The sequence below is a fragment of the Sorex fumeus genome, unplaced genomic scaffold (assembly GCF_029834395.1).
Source record: "Sorex fumeus unplaced genomic scaffold, SorFum_2.1 ptg000063l, whole genome shotgun sequence".
Lineage (NCBI taxonomy): Eukaryota > Metazoa > Chordata > Mammalia > Eulipotyphla > Soricidae > Sorex > Sorex fumeus.
The window spans coordinates 57136636-57155832 of record NW_026606120.1 but is presented as its reverse complement, the minus strand read 5'-3'; the positions used below and the strand labels follow the sequence as shown (position 1 = coordinate 57155832).

Genomic DNA, 19197 nt, shown 5'->3' with positions numbered 1-19197 from the left:
GCGGGCGGCCGGCAGCGGCCAGCATCGCGTCCCGACGGGATGGAGCCCCGGCCGCGTGCAGGCGGAAGATGGGAGGCGGCCCCCCCCACGCCGCCGCCGCCCCCCTCGGAGCCCCGGGCGCTCGGAGGCGCGGGGCGCAGGCTCCCGGGGCGGCCCTCCCCTCACCTCAGGGTGGCGGCGGCGGTCGGGCGGCCCCGGAGCCCCGGCGCTGAGGCGGCGTGGGCGGCGGCGGCGGACGGCGGCGGCGCGGGCGATGGCTGACAGGCGCGCCGCACCAGGCCGGCCCGAGCCGTGGCCGGGGGCGGGGCTTGGCGGGCGCCGGCCCCGCCCCCGTCCCGCCCCCGCCTCCCCCCCTCAGCCCGCGAGCCCCATGAGGTGACTACGTCCGGGGTTACTCCAGGCCGTTCACCTCTGACCCGGCTTCCCGCCGCCCAGTGGTCTGGCCGGCCGCGAGGCGAGGCGCGGGCCCCGAGAGGGCCGCGAGGCAGCCAATGGGAGCCCGCCGCGGGGCGGGGCGACGTGAGGCGATGCCGATGGTCCGAGCGGCGCTCTGCCATTCGGGGCCGAGCGGCGAGAGGGCGGGCGGGTCCTGCGGCCGGTCTCGGGCGCCCCCGGCCCCGGCCGTCGCCGCCGCCTCGGCTGGCGGGTGATGGGTGCGGGCGGGCGCCCCCCTGCGGGCGGCGAGGGTAGCGGCGGGGACCGGCGCCCGGGAGCCCAGGACCGTGGGGGGACGGGGCGGTCGGGCTCCGGGGAGGCACCCGGACCCGTGGGGTGCGAGATCACACCGGCCGGAGTCCAAGGGATGCGGGGCGCGGCTGGACCCTCTTCGGGATCCAGCCTGCCCGCCTCTGGCTTGCTCCTCAGCCCCCCAAAGTAGCCCACCCACACCCCAGCAGCACTGCGAGGTGCTGGATCCCGGGGCGCCTGGGGGCGGGGGGGTGAAGGGGGCGGCTACCCGGGGAGACCCCGGTCGTGGGGCCGGCCAGTCCTGCCTTCCGGGCGCTTCTTCCCACTAAAGCTCTGGTTTTGTCGGTTATTTCAGAGGAAGACTTTCGTGGTGGCCCTGTGCTGAAAACGCACGGTATGTGGAAAGAGTTTCGGTAGACAATCAAACTTCTAGGCGGCCGAGAAACAGCTGGGGAAATGTTCCCAGTGCTCTCGAGAGATGAGGACGCAGGCGACGTGGGAATAGTGGGCGCCTTCCCGTGGATGAGGCGCGGGGTCTGATCCCCGGCACCCAAAAAAACCCCAGTGGATGAATTCCAACTCCTTGAGAGGATTTAATGTCGCATCTAGAACTCTTGTTTCTCACGGGGTTGTGGGGGGCGGGAATCATGCGGAGATATGTGGAGGACCCCAGAAGAAAATCGGTGAGTGGGGGGCAGGGGACTGGGGGTCCACGGGAAGGAAACAGGTGCACAGGCCAGCTATGTGTGGGAAAGTTTGAGAAATGCGGCCCTAGGTTCCTTACGAGTGTAAGTAAGTTAGGGTTTGGTGTGACAAAATTGGATGATCAGGGAAAGGGTGAACAGATTAAGAATACAAAAAGGAGCTCTTGGGAAGTGCATGCAGAGAGATTTAATTATTGATCAATGAGGAACTAAACTGATCGAGCAAGCCTTTATAATCCCACTCAGGGTTGTATTTTCAGGAGTTTGGCCCTGGGGGTGGGGAGGGCGGTGCAATAGGGAGGGCACTTGCCTTGCACGAACCCTACCTAGGTTTGATCCCCGTCGTCCCTTATGGTCCTCCAGCCCCACCATGATTCCAGGTGCAGAACCAGGAGTAACCCCTGAGCATTGCCAGGTGTGGTGCAAAAACAAACAAACAAACAAACAAATGGTGCAAAAACCAACCCACTTTAAATCAAAAGGGGCCAGAGAGAGAGAGAGAGCTCAAGGGACTGAATAAAGCATATGCTCGTGTTTCCCTGAGCACGTGGCAGGAGTAGCCCATGAGCCCAGTTGTGGGCTCCCAAAATGTAAAAATCAAATTTTAATGAAAAGGGAGCGAGGAGGAGATGTGGCTCAGTAATAGATTGCCTGCTTTGCATTTATGGGGCCACAGATTCTATCCCTGGCATGGTCCCACATTATTAAGTGTGATTTGTGCACATACACCATGGGGACACGTGTGAGTGCTACAACCAAGAGCACAGTCCCCAGACATCGCAACAAAGGGAACAGGGGCCAAGGTAATAGGGAAAGAGATTTGGGGACATTAGGCAGTGCCTAAGACTATCTGTGATTAGGGATCACTCCTGGCAGGATTTGGTGAACTTTATGGGGTACAAGGCAAGCACCCTACTTGCTGTAATATATCTCCTGTTCCAGGGATCAAAACCCAGCTAGAAATTTGGCAAGATGTGACTTTTACAGACCATATCTCACAATAATGGTTTTGTTTTGGTTTTTTGGTTTGGGGGCCATACCCAGCTGTTCTCAGGGCTTATTCCTGCCTTTGCACTCAGAGATCACTATTAGTGGACTGAGATCGTGGGGTACCAGGGATTGAAAACAGGTTGGGTGCATGCAAGGCAAAGAGCTTACTAGCTGTTCCATCACTTCGGCCCCTATATCACACTATAACTATCTGTCACTTGATGCATCTCTTTAGTTTAACAAAGATTTTTAAAAAATCAGAACTGGGGCTGGAGCGATAGCACAGCGGGTAGGGTGTTTACCTTGTACACGGCTGACCCAGGTTTGATTCCCAGCATCCCCTATGGTCCCCCGAGCACTTCCAGGAGTGATTCCTGAGTGAAGAGCCAGGAGTAATTCCTGTACATCGCCAGGTGTGACCCAAAAGCAATAAATAAATAAATCAGAACTTAAATATAATTGAATAAGATGTTTGACTGGAGGGGGGAATAAGAGGATGCCAGAAAGTGAATTTCAGATAATGTAAATGTGAAGAAGAATGACATTCTTGGGTTTATTGTAGGGCCTATGATTTTGCCAGGATCTGAAACACCAGGGACATCAAGAATAGGTTTCTGGGCCAGAATGGTAATACAGTGGTAGGGCATTTACCTTGCATGTGGCAACCCAGGTTCTATCACTGGTATCCCATATGATCCCCCAAGCACTGTCAGAAGTAATTCCTGAGCACAGAGCCAGGAGTAACCTCTGAGCACTGTCAGCTGTGGCCTAAAAAGGGTGGGGGAGGAAGGAAGAAGAGATGTTTTCAGGACCAGAGCAATATTACAGTAGGCAGGACGTTTGCCTTGAACATAGCCAACCTGGATTCAATCCCAGGTCTCCCATGTGGTCCACCAAGCACTTCCAAGACTAATTTCTAAGTGCAAAGCCAGGAGTAATCTCTGAGCATCATCAGGTATGGTCCCAAAATCAAAAAAGAATAGGTTTTTTTGAAAAGATTAGGGGCAAGAGAGAGAGTACATCAGGTGGATCACTCCTGGCAGTACTCTAGGGACCATATGAGAAGTGGGGACTGTACCGTGGCCGGCTACAAGCAACCATAAAATCTTACCCTTACTTCTGGTTCTGTGCTCAAGGATCACTCCTAGCAGTGCTCAGAGGGAAATATGGTTTCTGGAGATTAGGCCTGGGTCAACCACATGCAAGGCCAGCACCCTAAGTGCTGCGCTATCTCTCCAGCCCCTGTATACGCTTTTCTGTTTTAAACAAGTTTTAAAATTTTCCCCTTTTTATTTTTTAATGGTGTATAGTCTGATGTTATCAATAAAAACTGTTTTTTATGAACCTGAAATAAAATTTCTTTGTGAAAAACAAAAAGACTAGAGAGAGCTCGCGTTTAACATGCAGAACACCTGGGTTTGATCGTTGGCACTACATGTCCCCAATAGCTGCCAGGAGGAACACTCAAGCACAGAACCACAAGTAGGTCCTTGAGTGATAGCACAGCAGGTAGGGCACTTGCCTTCACGTGGCTAACCAGGGCTTGACTCTTGGTATTCTATATGGTCCCCTAAGCACAGTTCCTAAGTGCAGAGCCAAGAGTAACCACTGAGCACTGTCAGGTGTACCCCCCTCCCCCGATAAAAATGAACTGCAAGTAGCCCTTGAGTATCACTTGGTATGGCTCAAAATACAAAGGGGGGAGGGGCAAAAAAAGTCTAGACCTGGAAGGTAAGATCTGAGCCTCTCCCAAGTAACTCTCTGGACTAGGAGAAACAATATAAGGGTAAGGCACTTGCCTTGCAGCGCCTGACCAGCACTCAATCCCTAGCACCCTAAATGGTCCCCCAAACACTGCCAAGAGTGATCTCTGAGCACGGAGACAGGCGTAAGCCCTGAGCACTGCCCAAAAACCAAAACCACGAAAAACAAATATTACTCTGAAGATGCTTTGGCAAGAACTGAACATAATAAGATTGCCCCTTTTATTTTACATGGAACGTTCCTCATTTCTTTTAATAAGGACTTTGAGCCCAATTGGTTTTTTCTATGTTTTGGGGCCTTACCTGGCAGTGCTCAGGACTTACTTCTAGCTCTGTGCTCAGGGATCAGTCCTAGTGATGCTTGGGGGATCATATGGGATTCGGGGGATCAAACCCAGGGAGTCTGCATACAAAGCAAGTGCCTTGCTTCTCTTCTATCATTCTAACCCCTGAGCCCAAAATTCTTAGAGGTATTGCTCAGTCTGTGCTTGGGTACTTCCAATCCCATATTGCAAAGCCCTTCAAAAACTTATCTTTTTATGAAACTTCAGCAAACCTTAACATGTCCTATTTTTTACTCCACCTATAGGCAAGGAAAAGCCTATTGGAAGATGAGTTAGGACATACCATTTATGTGAGATCAAAAATCACATCATCATCAAATGGTAATATATTGGGCAAAGAGATGAGCAGAGAGCTGTGTCTTTAAGACAATATACCTGGAGTTTCATCAACTCCTAAGTGTTGTGGAGACTGGTACATGTCACAACCTGCCCATTTCTATCATAAGCTCTTCAGAGTTGTTCCATGAGTTCTTGCTATACAAGCCATTTTGTCTGTAAGAGGCGGAGGAGGAGAAAGAGCCACAGGGTGGAGAGAACTTACTCTACTAGACTGACAAGTAGAAAGGAAAGGCCCATTTCTAGGAGGTGAAACTAGATGTCTGTCATGGGCTAAACTGTGTTCCAAAATTCCAATTTTGGAAACTACAGTGCTAACCCTTTAGTCCCTCAGAATTGGAGTGCATTGGAAACAAGCTGTAAACAGGCAATAAAATAAGGTTATTGGAGTGTGCTCTAATTCCAAATGACATGTTGCTGTTGTTTTTGCAGTCTAGAAAATCAAAACCAAGACCACACACATGCCAGGCATGTGCTCTACCACTGAGCCACACCTTCAGCCCATGACTAGTATTTTTATGAAAGGAGAAGATTAGGACACAGAAACACATAGTGGGGAGATCATGTGAAGAAACAGAGAGAAGATGGCTTCAAGGAAACCAATGCTGCCAACGCCTGGGACTTAAAGCCACTAGAACTATGGGGCCTGAGAGATAACACAGTACAAGGCAAGGTAGAGCACTTGCCTTGCACAAAGAAAACAGAGGTTCAATCCGTGACATCTCATTTGGTCCCCCAAGCCCACCAGGAGTGATCCCTGAATGCAAAGCCAGGAGTAAGCCCTGAGCATGACCAGGTGTGACACCCCAAAACAAAACAAACAAAAGGCATTCTCAGTTTCTCTAAGATCTCGATATTCTACTAATGTCTCTCCTGTAAAATCTTATACCAATCTGGCCACCATTAATTGGGGGTGGGGGAGCTCTAAAGTAGCTCCTCAGGGTACCCAGGGGCCACTCCCAAGATCCTCTGCCAGTCAGGCCCAATGAGTCCATGAGGGGGGTCAACAATATGGCACTGCTTAAGTCCAAAGGTACTGGGAGTCTTCAGTACTACACCAATGGTGCTGGGGCCTCCAGGGCTACCCACAGCAGTGCAGGGGCTGAGTGGAGATTGAGGGGGGCTCATGTGGTGTCAGGGATACAGTTTGGTCATTGTGCATACACCACTGACCCTAAGCTTTCTCCTCAGTCCCTACATTTTAGCAATTTGGAGGGATACAGTTTGGTGCTCGGCTCTATGGCTCCGAGACAGGGCTGTATAAAATGAGAGTGCTCTATTGACTGAGCTCTGTACCCTACAAACCACTACCGCACCTGGACCGCACCTGGAATCTGCTTATCTGGCTTCACCTTTCCTCTGGGAGGCAGCTGCTTGATACACAGACAGACAGACAGATGGCGTCAAGAGCCTGGAGCCCTGACCTGAATTGGCTTTAGTCAGTCAGTAGATAAGAACAAAAAAAAAAACAAAAAACACAAAGGCCTTTTCTGAACTCTCTGTTCCTTTGCCCTGATCAACCATTCACATTTGTCCAGAGTTAAAAGCCTGAGAGCACTTCAAAATCATATAATAGGAAAATAGTAATGATGGCTGTAACCCAACACGTCACCACCCCTCTCCCTGAAAAAAAAAAAAATCCTATTCAGGGATGATTAAATTGACCACCCATGAGGGACATCTGAATCTTTCCCCATTACTGGGAGGAAGCAAGTGAATAAATGAAGTACTGGGCTAAAAAGCAACCAAAGATTCGGTTGTGAAGGTCCTCTTGGCCTTCACACACATGGCTGTGGCACTCTGGCCCTTTTGGCAAAGATATGAGACAACAGGACTCTCTTCTACTACAGATGGAGTTGACGTCTTTTTTTTTTAATGTAGGTAAAATAATGCTATTTATTCAGTCACTGATTAGGATGATTGAATTGTGCATGAACTACACCTTACTTTTTTTTTCATTTTCTTTTTTTTATAATTTTATTTATTGAATCACCGTGAGAGCAGTTACAAAGCTTTCGGGTTTAAGTCTCGGTCATACAATGAAACACTCATACCTTCACCAGTGCCCATTCTCCACCACCAAAAACCCCAGAATACCCCCGTCCCACACCCTCCCCCTGCCTGTGGGGCAGATGATTTCCACATTACTCTCTCTCTACTTTGATTACATTCAATATTTTGACACCAGACCCACCATTATTATTTGGGATTTTACCCCAACACTCAGATCTGCTGAAAAGGCAACAGTACACAATTTGTTTTCTATTGCTGGTTATGAATAACAGATGATGTTGCATGACTGCAGTAGTGACTGCGCGATTTTGGAATTCCGAAATTTTAACACTTAAATCTGGAGGGATTTCTGCCAAAACCTGCTGGCTTCTGAGATTTGTTCCTGAGTCTCTGGAATCATGGCCATTACACAGCTAGATCAGGAAAAGAAAGGCCATTCATGGGCGGCAACTCAGGGTCTTATTGGGACCGGGAGGAAAAGGCCAGCTCCACCCCCATCCCATGAGGCCCCGCATGTCTTGTCACTGAGAGCCCAAACCTGACTGCCCAATGGCCTCTGGATGATGGCGGCCACCAAGCCACCTAAAGGGAGCAGGCAAGGGAAAACACCCTTTCCCCTCTGGGGTGGCCTGGTAACAGTAATCTACTGTGGGGTCCAATGCATTTCTGCCAAAAGCCACTGGGTTCCGAGATTCGTTTCTGAGTCTCTGGGATCATGGCCGTTAAGCAGTTTGATCAGGAGCCAGAGAAGCCGTTCGTGGGCGACAACTCGGGGTCTCATTGGGGTGGGGAGGAAAGGGCCAGCTCCACCCCCATCCCGTGAGGCCCCATGTGTCTCGTAGGGCTCAAACCTGATTGACTAATGGCCTCTGGAGGATGGCAGACACTGAGCCCCCTAGGGGGTGGAGCTGACGTCTTAGCAAACAATTTGGCACTAATTATGAAAACCAAAGATACCCTGCATGGATCCCAGTTGCCATCTTCAAATTTGGACTCTGGAGAAAACTCAGCCTTAAGGATATAGCTCCTTGGGGGCTGGAGTGATAGGATAGGTGGGGCATTTGCCTTGCATGCAATCAACCCAGGTTCAATCTCTGGCACAACACCCAGAACACCCAGAAGTGATCCCTGGGTGCAGAACCAGAAGTAAGCCCTGAGAACTGCAAGGTGTGATGCCCAAATGAAACAAAACAAATCGGGCCAAGGCTCAGGGGCAGAGCGAATGCTGCAGTTTGAGGTTTTGGTTTGAACCCTGGCATCACCCCCTCCCCCCCAAAAAGTACAGTATATACCAAAGACATTTCAAAGGTGCTCCAAGAATGTTGTTTCTATATAATAGAAAACTAGAAGCAACCACTGTTGCTCATCAGTAAAATGAGGTAAGTAAATTGAGGTACATTCATTAGTAGGAAATTATAAAATAATGAGAATGAAAAAACTTTCTATACAAAACAATAAATTTTACATACATAATGTTGAGTGATAACAAACAAGCACAAAGAGAATAGTTCCTATGACATTAAGTTTAGAATAGGCAAAACTGTGGTAAATACGTGGTAGTGAAAATGTGAATCACAATTACTCCTGCAGTGGAGCAAGTAGAAGAGACCATGAAAAAAGGTGTATCTATTTTTGTATTCTACATAAGAAAAAAGTAGCACAGTAGCACTGTTCTCCCATTGTGCATTGATTTGTTCAAGCGGGCACCAGTAACGTCTCCATTGTGAGACTTGTTACTGTTTTTGGCATACTGAATTCGCCACAGGTAGCTTGCCAGGCTCTGCCATGCGGGCGAGATACTCTTGATAGCTTGCCAGGCTCTCCGAGAAGGATGGAGGAACCAAACCCGGGTGGGCTGTGTGAAAGGCAAACACTCTACCCTCTGTGCTATCGCTCCAGCCCAGTAAAAAAGCATACTCTAAAATACAAGACTAGAGGGGCTGGAGCAATAGCACAGCGAGTAGGGCATTTGTCTTGCATGCAGCCAATCTGGGTTCGATTCCCAGCATGCTATATGGTCCCCTGAGTACCGCCAGGAGTAATTCCTGAGTGCATGAGCCAGGAGTAGCCCCTGTGCATTGCCGGGTGTGACCCAAAAACCAAAAAATAAAAATAAAAAAAAAGGACAAGACTAGACTGTGTACTGGGGGAGGGATGGGTGTTTGATCATTGTGTGATTATAACTCAAACATGAAAGCTTGTAACTATATCTCATGATGATTCAATAAAATTAAATTAAATTAAAAATTTAAAAAAATACAAGATTAGGGGTCAGAGAAATGGTACATCAGGAAAAGTACTTGCTTTGCACCCAGCCGACCTGGGTTCGATCCCTAGAACCACATAGGGTACCACCAGGAATGATCCCTAAGCACAGTCAGATGTGCCCCAAAGACCAAAACGAACAAACAAAACCCACATGAGTAAGGTCATGTACATAGCTCAAAGGGAATGCTTTGCATGAGGGAGCTCTGGAGCTCTGCCAAGTATGACTCTCGAATCAAAACCAAAAAAAAAGGGGGCGGGGGAGAGAATATAATTCCATTTATATAAATTTTGGTTTTTTTATTTATTTCTATTTTTTAGCATGTTCCTTATCTGTATCAGAACTGATACAGATCCATGAATCCTGTGATGTAAAAAAAAATGTTTCATTTTTACACCTGTCTCAGTCTTTGTCCACGTGTGAAACAAATACCCACACAGGTGCTGAATTCGTTTATATAAGTTTAAAAGTAAGGTAAAGGTAAAGGTAAAGGTAAAGGCCCTCCCGTTGATCGTCGATTTGCTCGAGCGGGCCCAGTAACGTCTCCATTGGAGACTTTGTTGTTTCTGTGTCTGGCATATCGAATACTCTCGGTAGCTTGCCGGGCTCTCCGAGAGGGGCGGAGGAATCGAACTCGGGTTGGCCATGTTGGCCGCTTGTAAGGCGAACGCCCTACCGCTGTGCTATCACTCCAGCCCTTTAAAAGTGGGCAAAAATAATTTTTTTGTTTGCTATAACATTTCTTTTTATTTCCCCCAAATTTTATTTTCTGATAGCAACCGCGTTTTATAAAGTTATTCATAGTTGCATTTTAGACATAAAATGTTCTGTCACGGATCAAGCCACCAGTTCCATCTTCCCTTCACCTGTGTTCCCAGGTTCCCTCTCCAACCCTCACCCCCTGGCCTGCCATCTCAACAGGCACCATTTTACAATTTGTTTATTGACGTTTGGGTCTCATGATTTCAGTGTTGTTGAATAAGGGGTTTGAATATTTAGCTCTATCGTTCCTTATCGCCACAATGTGTATTACCCTTGCCCGCTGTTGCTTCTCATCTGTCTCTTCTCCCCCTCCCTCCACTCACTGTCTTTCCTCTCCTCCCTATATTTTGGGTGATATAGGCATCCTCTAAGGTGGGCAAAATATTTAAAACTATTTTTAGTGATACGTATATAGATAATCTGATTTTATTTAGTTTGGGTTTGGGGGCAATATCTGTGACGCTCAGAGTCTACTCCCAGCTCTGTGCTGGGGCTATGGGGGTCACACTCTGGATGATGCTTGAGTGACCCTGTGGTGCTGGGAACCCCACCTGAGCATGAAGGTGGGAACAGTAGCCAAGCACCACTGGGTGTGACCCCAAACATAAACAAAATGATTGGAAGAAGGAAAGGAGCCTGATCAGAAGAGCAACACAGAAACAGCTTCTAAGACACTGGTAATGTTTGTGGGGGTGGGGTTGGCAGGTGGGGGCGGGGAACTTGAGGGGGGTTGGAGCCATCCTGCCATCCCCAGTACTGCTGGGGCCACTCCCAGTGGTGCTTCAGGGAACATGTGGTACTGGGGATCAAACCAAGTATCTTTCTGGCCCAATTTCAAGATCTTAATTTGGGCGATGATTATATGGTTCTTACATTTCTATTGTTGGGGGTGGGACATACCCAGCAATATTCAGGGCTTATTCTGGCTCTGTGTTCAGGGAATGATTCCTGGTAGTGTTTGGAGGACTGTATGCAGTGCTGGGGATAGAATCAGGGTCAGCCCCCTGCAAGGCATGCAACTTTAACTCCTGTATTCTCTGTAGGGCCCCTCACATTACTATTATTAAAAATACATACTCATGTTCTGTATGCTTCTATATAGATAGAATGTTGTATTCAATTGACTTAAATAAACCAGAATGACTAAAAAGAAACAAAAATGAATAAAGAGTACCCTCCTTAAAAGAAAGTAACAGTGGTATCAAGGTGATTATTTTTGATTTGGGGGTCACACATGTCTGGGCTCAGGGATCACTCCTGGCTCTAAGCTCAGGGATTACTTCTGGCAGACTCAGGGGACTATTTGAGGTGCCAGGGGTCAAACCTGGGTTGGTCATGTACAAGACGAGTGCCCTGTCCTCTATACCATTTCTCCAGCCCATATGGTAATAATTTCAGGTCTTTAAAAGCATCTTGTCCAACCATAAAGAAACAGAAAGGCCAGAGAGACAGTACACTGGACTGGGCACTTGCTTGCACAAGGCTGACCCCAGTTCAATCCCCACCAATGCATATGGTCCCCCCATCACCAGTAGGAGTGGTGATGAAAACAGCATCCCTGAACACAGCAGGGTGTGGCCCCGAAATAATCTAAAAGAAATAAAAATAAGGAAATGGAAACAGACAAGCTGAATGGCCTAATCAGAGCAAAGCAGTACATTACAGAGCCACATCTAGAACTAAATGAGCCTCCTGGCTTCTTGTCAAATGCTTCTCCCAGGGGCCTGCCTTGATAAAGCCATTTAGTCTGGGCTCCCTACTGCCTTTCAGTGAGTTTTATCTCTCCTCATTGAACATCATAAAACGCCCAAGACAGCCTTCTAAATTTATTATTATTATTATTATTATTATTATTAGTTTTGAGGCCACACTCAGTGGTGCTCAGGGCTTTACTCTATACTATCTCCCCTCACCTCCTATTCATAGATTTAAAACTTTCATAGTAAGGAGATTTCAATTTTTAAAAAATATTTTAAAGGATATTTGGGGCTGGAGTGGGTAAGCCGTTTGGTTGCACATGGTGAACCCATGTAGTCAATCCTGGCACCCCACAGGGTCCCAATTGCCCTGCTATGAGTGATTCCTGAGCACAGAGCCAGGAGTAGAACCTGAGCACCACCAGGCACCAGGTGTGGAAAGAAAAAGAGAAAGAGGGGAGGGAGGAGAAGAAGGGAGGAAAGAGGAAAAGAAAAAAGGAAGGAAGGAAAGAAGGATGGAAGGAAAGAAGGACGGAAGGAGGGGAGAAAGGAAGAAAAAAAGAAAAAAGAGAAGGAGGGAGGGAAACGACAGTAGAACGGAGGGGAGAAAGGAAGAAAGAGAAAGAAAGAAAAAGGAGGGAGGGAAGGAAAGGATGGGAGAAAGGAGGGAGGGAGGAAGAAGGAAAGAAGAGGGAGGGAGGGAGGGAGGGAGGGAGGGAGGGAGGGAAGGAAGAAGGGAGGGAGAGACACTTTCCAAAATATTTCAAACACTTAGAAAACTAACCAAAATATCTGATAGTAAGAGAAAGTTGTGGGTCAATTTCTCTACTACGAGATTTTTAATTTACGTAGATAAGCAGCTCTCTTGCACCTCCCTGGCCGCACCAAAGGGCTGCTCCATCATGCAGACTTACTTTCAGGGAAGGGTCCCAGAGCCCAGCCAAGAGATTTCTTCCACTGTCTTGCATGTCTTTGGGGCAGCATGAGCTTGTCTGCCCCCTCGTGACAGAGAATGAGTACAGTAAGCCCTCAGAGCCTTTCCTCCCCCTGCGCCAAGGTGGCAGCACTGAGGCGCACAACGACAGGAAATTTCAAGGGAACCACAGCGCGGGATCTGGCTGATGCCAATGGGAGCAAAGGGACCATCTGATCAACTAAGAAAATAATAAGCAACCCCACAAAACTGGCTTTGGGGGGAGGGCTACAGAGTCACTTTATTCTGCATTACCCTGCCCTGCTAATAGAATCAGGCAACCATAACCGTGAAAAAAGGACAAAAACATTGCTGCCCAGGACCAAAAAGGATCCAGAGCACTTAAGTTCCCTTCCCTTAGTGGTTTCACTTCTCTGCTTCCTTCTAGAGAAAAACAACTTAAAAAAAATGATGGGGGCTGGAGTAGGGCGCACAGCGGGTAGGGCATTTGCCTTGCACGCAGCCAACCCGGGTTTGATTCCCAGCATCCCATATGGTCCCCTGAGCACCTCCAGGAGTAATACCTGAGTGCGTGAACCAGGAATAACCCCTGTGCTTCGCCAAGTGTGACCCAAAAAGCAAAATAATAAATAAAAATAAATAAATAAAATAAATGATGGGGGTGCTTTGTCACTTTCAAGTCTCCCTCAGCTGTCTGGGGCTTCTGCCATGCTTTGGCACCACTCTTATAAAACCGTCAGGTCCAGGTGTGGAAGGATTGCAGAGTGGGTAGGACTCTTGCCTTGCACAGGAACAAGGTTCAATCCCCGAACCCCATATGGTTCCCAGAGTCCCACGAGGAGTGATCCCTGAGCGCAGAGCCAGGAGTGAGCTCTGAGCATCACCAGGTGTGGCCCAAAACCAAACAAAACTATCAGCTCCAGCAGATACTCTGACCTCATTAGGACCTGTCAGCATCTTGCCATTGCTTCCTTGAAACCTTCTCTATGGCTTCTCTGCCATCCACCCAGGTTTCCTTGCTTTGATGTCACTTCCTTGGTGATCATTTAGTACAGCCATAGGCTTGGTCTTGTTGGCTGAAGTGGCCTCAGCCAGCAACCTCTCACCTAATCACCTTACTGACTTCTTCACAATGAGCATAATCTTTCATTATCTTCTATCTGAAACTTGATGATTGATTATTCGCCCTTTGCGTGGATTTTTATTTCCCCATTGGTCCATGAGAACATAGACCTTGTTGTTCATGGCTAGAAGAGTGCTGTGAGCAAGTACTGAGTACCCCTCCCTCCCCTCCTTATTTCTTATGACCCTTTCTTTTTTTCTTTTTCTTTTTTTTTTTTTTTTTTGCTTTTTTGGGTCACACCCGGCGATGCTCAGGGGTTACTCCTGGCTGCTCGGGGACCATATGGGATGCTGGGAATCAAACCTGGGTCGGCCATGTTGGCTGCGTGCAAGGCAAACGCCCTACTCGCTGTGCTATTGCTCCAGCCCCATGACCCTTTCTTTATGTCTGACCTGTTAATATATTTTGTTGCCCCTTGTCAGTTCATAGTCAATACCAGATGGGATGGAACCTAGGGACACCGGTGGCTGGAAGTTGACACTGTTGTTGAAACACAGTATGCCTAAAACTCAACTATGAATAACTTTGTAAATCATGGTGCCTTAATAAAAAAAGATTCCCCAGGGGCTGGAGCAATCGTACAGTGGGCAGGGTATTTGCCTTGCACACAGTTGACCGGGTTCGATTCCCAGCATCCCATATGGTCCCCTGAGCACTGCCAGGAGTGATTTCTGAGTGCATGAGCCAGGAGTAAACCCTGTGCATTGCCAGGTGTGACTCAAAAAGCAAAAAAAAAAAAAAATGCCCCTTCCCTCCATCCCGCCCCAAAATTTTTTTTAAAGAATCCATAGCAGGGAGCTGGAGTGATCATACAGCAGGCATTTACCTTGCATGCAGCCAACCCGGGTGAGCACTGCCAGGAGTGATTCCTGAGTGCAGAGCCAGGAGTAACCTCTGAGCATCATTGGGTGTGACCCAAAAAGAGAAAAAAAAAAGAGTCTGTAGCAGGGAGGAACTCTGGCTTTAGTCACCCCAACTTCTGGGTTGCCTAAGACAGCAGGAAGTCAAACAAAAGCCTTTCCCAAACTCTGGTCTTTCCCAACTCCCAACCCTTACCACAAGGCAGGGAAACCGCACAATTAAGTTCTAACAGTCTCTGCCATCCAGGCTACCCTGTAAAGACAAAGCACTAACCTGAGACCTTCGACTACTGCCAGGACCACCTGGAGATGGAAGGTCATGAAAGCCTCTTGCTGCTGAGCACTGGCCTCACACCTTGGAGAGGGCCCGGATTCCTCGCACTCAAGCATCTGTGTTTCCCTTAGATTGGAGAAATTAACCTGCTTTTCGTAAGCCCAGCTCTGCCATGTAATTCTTTTCCCGTCACAGAGCAGGAACCCACTAGCTGTGTAACTTTTCCATAGTCCACACTGTCCTTGAGTGATGCCTCTTTCTGGCCATATCCAGTTGGTATTCCTGGCCCTGTTCTTGGGGGTTACTCCCAGTCTGCTCTCAGGGGACCATGTGGTCATAGCGATCAAACCCAGGCCTCCAGCATGCAAAATATGCACTGTTTTGAGCTCTCTCTCCAGTGCCGTTAGTGGTAGCACTTTCATCATCAAGATTCCCTGGGATGCAAGGAAGAGAAGGGGCTGAAAGGCAGTTAAGAGATATGGATGAAACCATACTGGAACAGTGCTGTAAACCACAGTGACAAAAGTTACTTTTAAAAAAAGTGTCTCTCATTGAGGCAGGGGGTAGATGGGTGGGGAAGTGGGGGCCACTGGTGGAGGGAAGTGACAATGGGGAAGGGATCTCTGTTGAAACATTGTATTCCTGAAGCCCAATTATGAATAACTTTGCAATTTGTGTGAATCCATTTTTTAAAAATCTTTTCAAATCCCTGCGATGCTCATTTTTGCCAGTTTCTAGCCTGGATTAAGCAACCAGGAAACAGGGTGATTTAAATTATGAATTGACTCAGATTTCATAAACTCTCTCAAAGAACATCCTATGAATCCAGCTTCATAGTATCATTATTGATACATGTATCAGTCTCTAGAATCTTCTTACACTTAGCCAACCCTATGTTGCCTCAATATAGTAGATTTACAGAGGATGGGAAAACGGCTTTTAACATAAGTGGAAGACATATTGCTTTTCAGTTCTGCTTAGCTGTTACATTTCAATGGTTTGGGGACCACCTGGCAGTGCTCAGGGCTGGCTCCCAGCTCTGTGCTTAGGGGTCACTGCTGGTGGTGCTCTGGGATTGAACCTGGGGAGATTGAATCTGGGTCGGCTGCATACAAGGCAAGCATCTTAACCCCTGGACTATCCCTCCAATCCCCAGTTCTGCTTTTGATCTGTCTCACCATACAAAGTCTTCAGAGCATTATACTACATGTGTTACACTTAATTAAAAGGCAGTTTTAGAAAAATTTTCAATCACAGTCATGTACAGAGGTTCCAAACTTATCTGGCCTATTAACCCTCATTAAAAATATATATACAGGAGCTGGAGCAATAGCACAGTGGGTAGGGCATTTGCCTTGCATGCGGCCAACCCAGGTTCAATTCCCAGCATCCCATAAGTTCCCCCCAAGCACCATCAGAAGGGATTCCTGAGTGCAGAGCCAGAAGTAACCCCTGAGCATCGCCAGGTGTGACTCAAAAAGAAAAAAAAATATATAAAAGAAAAAATATATTTTCTTATATAAAATATAAGGGCTGGAGCGATAGCACAGCAGTAGGGCGTTTGCCTTACAAGCGGCCAACATGGCCAACCCGAGTTCGATTCCTCTGCCCCTCTTGGAGAGCTCGGCAAGCTACCGAGAGTACCTCACCCGCAGGGCAGAGCCTGGGCAAGCTACCCGTGATGTATTCGATATGCCAAACAGAGTAACAAGTCTCATGATGAAAACGTTACTGGGCCCGCTCAAGCAAATCGATGAACAACAGGAGGACCATGACCATGATAAAATACAAAATATATACTATATTAAATATATATATATTTGGGACCGGAGTGATAGTACAGCAGGTAGGACATTAACCTGGCACATGACCAAACTGGGTTCGATCTCCAGCATTCCATATGGTCCCCTGAACCCTGCCAGGAGTGATTCCTGAGCACAGAGCTAGGAATAACCTCTGAGTATCACCAGAAGTGTGACCCCCAACCCCCCCAAAAAATTAAAAACCTAAAAGAAATTAGTGACCCTCCCTAGAAATCTACCTTTTTAAAATGAACAAATAGAGGGGCCAGAGCAATAGTACAGCAGGTAAGATACAGCAGAAAGTACAGCTGGTAGAGCATTAGTCTTGCATGTGGCTCGCCCGGGTTCGATTCCTGGCATCCTATATCTAAGCTCTGCTAGGAGTAATTCCTTTTTGGGGAGGGAAAGTGGGGGTGTTTTTTGTTTGTTTGTTTGTTTGTTTGAGGGACATACCTGGTGATATTCAGGGATAATCCTGGCTCAGAGCTCAGGAAATTATTCCTGGTGGTGCTTTGAGGGATTATATGGGTTGTCAGAGATCAAATCCAGTTGGCCATGTGCAAGGCAAATAGCACAGCGGGTAGGGCGTTCGCCTTACAAGTGGCCAACACGGCCGACCCGAGTTCGATTCCTCCGCCCCTCTCGGAGAGCCCGGCAAGCTACCAAGAGTATTCGATATGCCAGACACAGTAACAACAAAGTCTCCAATGGAGACGTTACTGGGCCCGCTCGAGCAAATCGACGATCAACGGGAGGGCCTTTACCTTTACCTTACCTTTACTGTACTATCACTCTAGTCTCTGCTGGGAGTAATTCCTGAGCACAGAGCCAGGTGTAACTATTGAGCATCACCCAATCTGTCCCCAAAATAAACATAAATAAATAAACAAATTGAAAATGCTTCCATTTTCATCAGAAGTTTACTTTAAAAACTGGTTGAGGAAAACCTTGCCTAACTGCAGATAGTACTACTCATTTAATGTAATTAGCTCTTATTCACAACTTTTCAGCCAGCAGTCAGGAGACGGTGAGCCACCTGTAGTAAGGTCCCCATTCAGGAGTACAAAACTACAGAGCTGTGTCAGGACTAGCGGGTGTCTACTTGAATGACTGAGAGTAAATTCTAGAGCAGAGGGCAGTGTGGAATCCACTGTTCTAGAGATTGTTTGTCTGAAACTCTCCATTCACATAAGATGAAACTGAGATCCAGGCAAGTTAAGTGATTTTTCTCAAGGGGATGTAATAAACAGTGCTAGGATGAGAACCCAATTCTACTGATTCCTAATCCCAGTGCTCACTTGATCACTTGACTTCCCATTAATCGGCGATTTGCTCGAGCGGGCGCCAGTAACGTCTCCATTTGTCCCTGTCGTGTGCTAGTGTAGCCCAATGGCGTCTGTTTGTTCTAGAAACACGAAGAGCCTCAAACTAATCGTTCATGATCTTGATGAAGAAGTCTGACCATCTGGTAGGTGGGCGGCCACGCGGTCTTTTGACATCCCATGGAATCCAGTCGGTAACGGCTCTCGTCCAGCGGTCGTCTCTAAATCTCATTACGTGACCAGCCCATCTGATTTCTGACGTCTTGGTAAATGAGACAGCGTCCCTGATTCTTGATCGGTGACGGAGGTTGAAACTCCAGATTCTTTCTCTCATTTGAGTGAAACGTGATACTCCAAGCATAGCTCTTTCAATTCCTCTTTGGGAGACCCGTATAGCAATCTCATCCTGTTTGCATAGGGCCCAGGTCTCTGAGGCATATGTTAATGCAGGAAGAACAGTAGAATCAAAGAGATGTGCCCGGAGCCGGAGGTTCTTCATCCTCTTAGCTATTTCTTCGAGGCTCTTGAAGGCGTTCCAAGCCGCTCTCTTCCTCCTGCACAGCTCAGGTGCCAGGTCATTTGCCATGTTGACTTCTCGACCTAGGTACACATAACTGTTGCATTCAGAGGTGGTCATTTCGTTGAGAGCAAATGGAGCGTCAGGAACGAGGCTGTTTCTCATAAACGTCTTCATAAGATTCAGCTGTAGTCCTACCTTTCCACACTCATGGTCGAAGTCGGCCAGCATTTGTGCCGCTTGGCTGGTGTTTGGTGTTATTAAAACAATGTCATCAGCAAAGCGGAGGTGGTGTAGTTGCCGACCATCTATCTTCACTCCCATTCCTTCCCATTCCAGTCGTCGCATTCCCAGTGCTCACTTCAGAATAATGCACAGACTCAATTCAGTCCTCAATTCCTGGTCTGTTTTTAGAAATCACATTTCTTTTCCCATTTGTTTGGTTTTTGTTTGGGGGCCACACTCCTGCATGTGCTCAGTGGCTATTCCAGGCTAGCTGCTTCGGGGTCACTCCCAGCAGTGCTGGGGACTCATGTGGCACCAGGGATCAGATTCAGGTCTCCTGCAGGCAAAGCCTGCACACCAATCCTTTGAGCTATCTCCTGGCTCAGAAATCATGTTTTTGCATTTTGTTTTTTCATTGGGGGGGGGGGGCTGTACTTAATGGTGGCACTCAGGGGATTGGAGAGCCAGGCACAGCAATTCTCGGCCAAGGAGTATTTGGTTCAGCACTAGGGCCCAGGATGCAGTATTTTGGAGTCTTTAGGGCCATACTCAGTGATGCTCAGTGGTGGGGCTCCAGG

At 47.9% G+C, this 19197-nt stretch overlaps 1 protein-coding gene and 1 non-coding gene across 7 annotated transcripts in view; both read right to left on the bottom strand.

The window, feature by feature from the left end:
* The window catches only part of ACACA (acetyl-CoA carboxylase alpha), a 322008-nt gene that overhangs the window by 260199 nt on the left and 42612 nt on the right, over nt 1-19197 (bottom strand). The window contains exon 1 of one of the 6 annotated variants that reach the window (XM_056128116.1): nt 166-242. The exons of 4 other annotated variants lie outside the window; for them this stretch is intronic. The gene's annotated coding sequence lies outside the window, so the exon portion shown is untranslated. Of the gene's footprint in view, nt 1-165; nt 243-19197 lie in introns of those variants that run through there. One more of the 6 variants, XM_056128111.1, reaches the window with a different exon arrangement.
* On the bottom strand, nt 9421-9548 carry LOC130036359 (small nucleolar RNA SNORA40). The gene has a single exon (XR_008794393.1). It is a non-coding gene; the product is annotated as a small nucleolar RNA SNORA40 (small nucleolar RNA).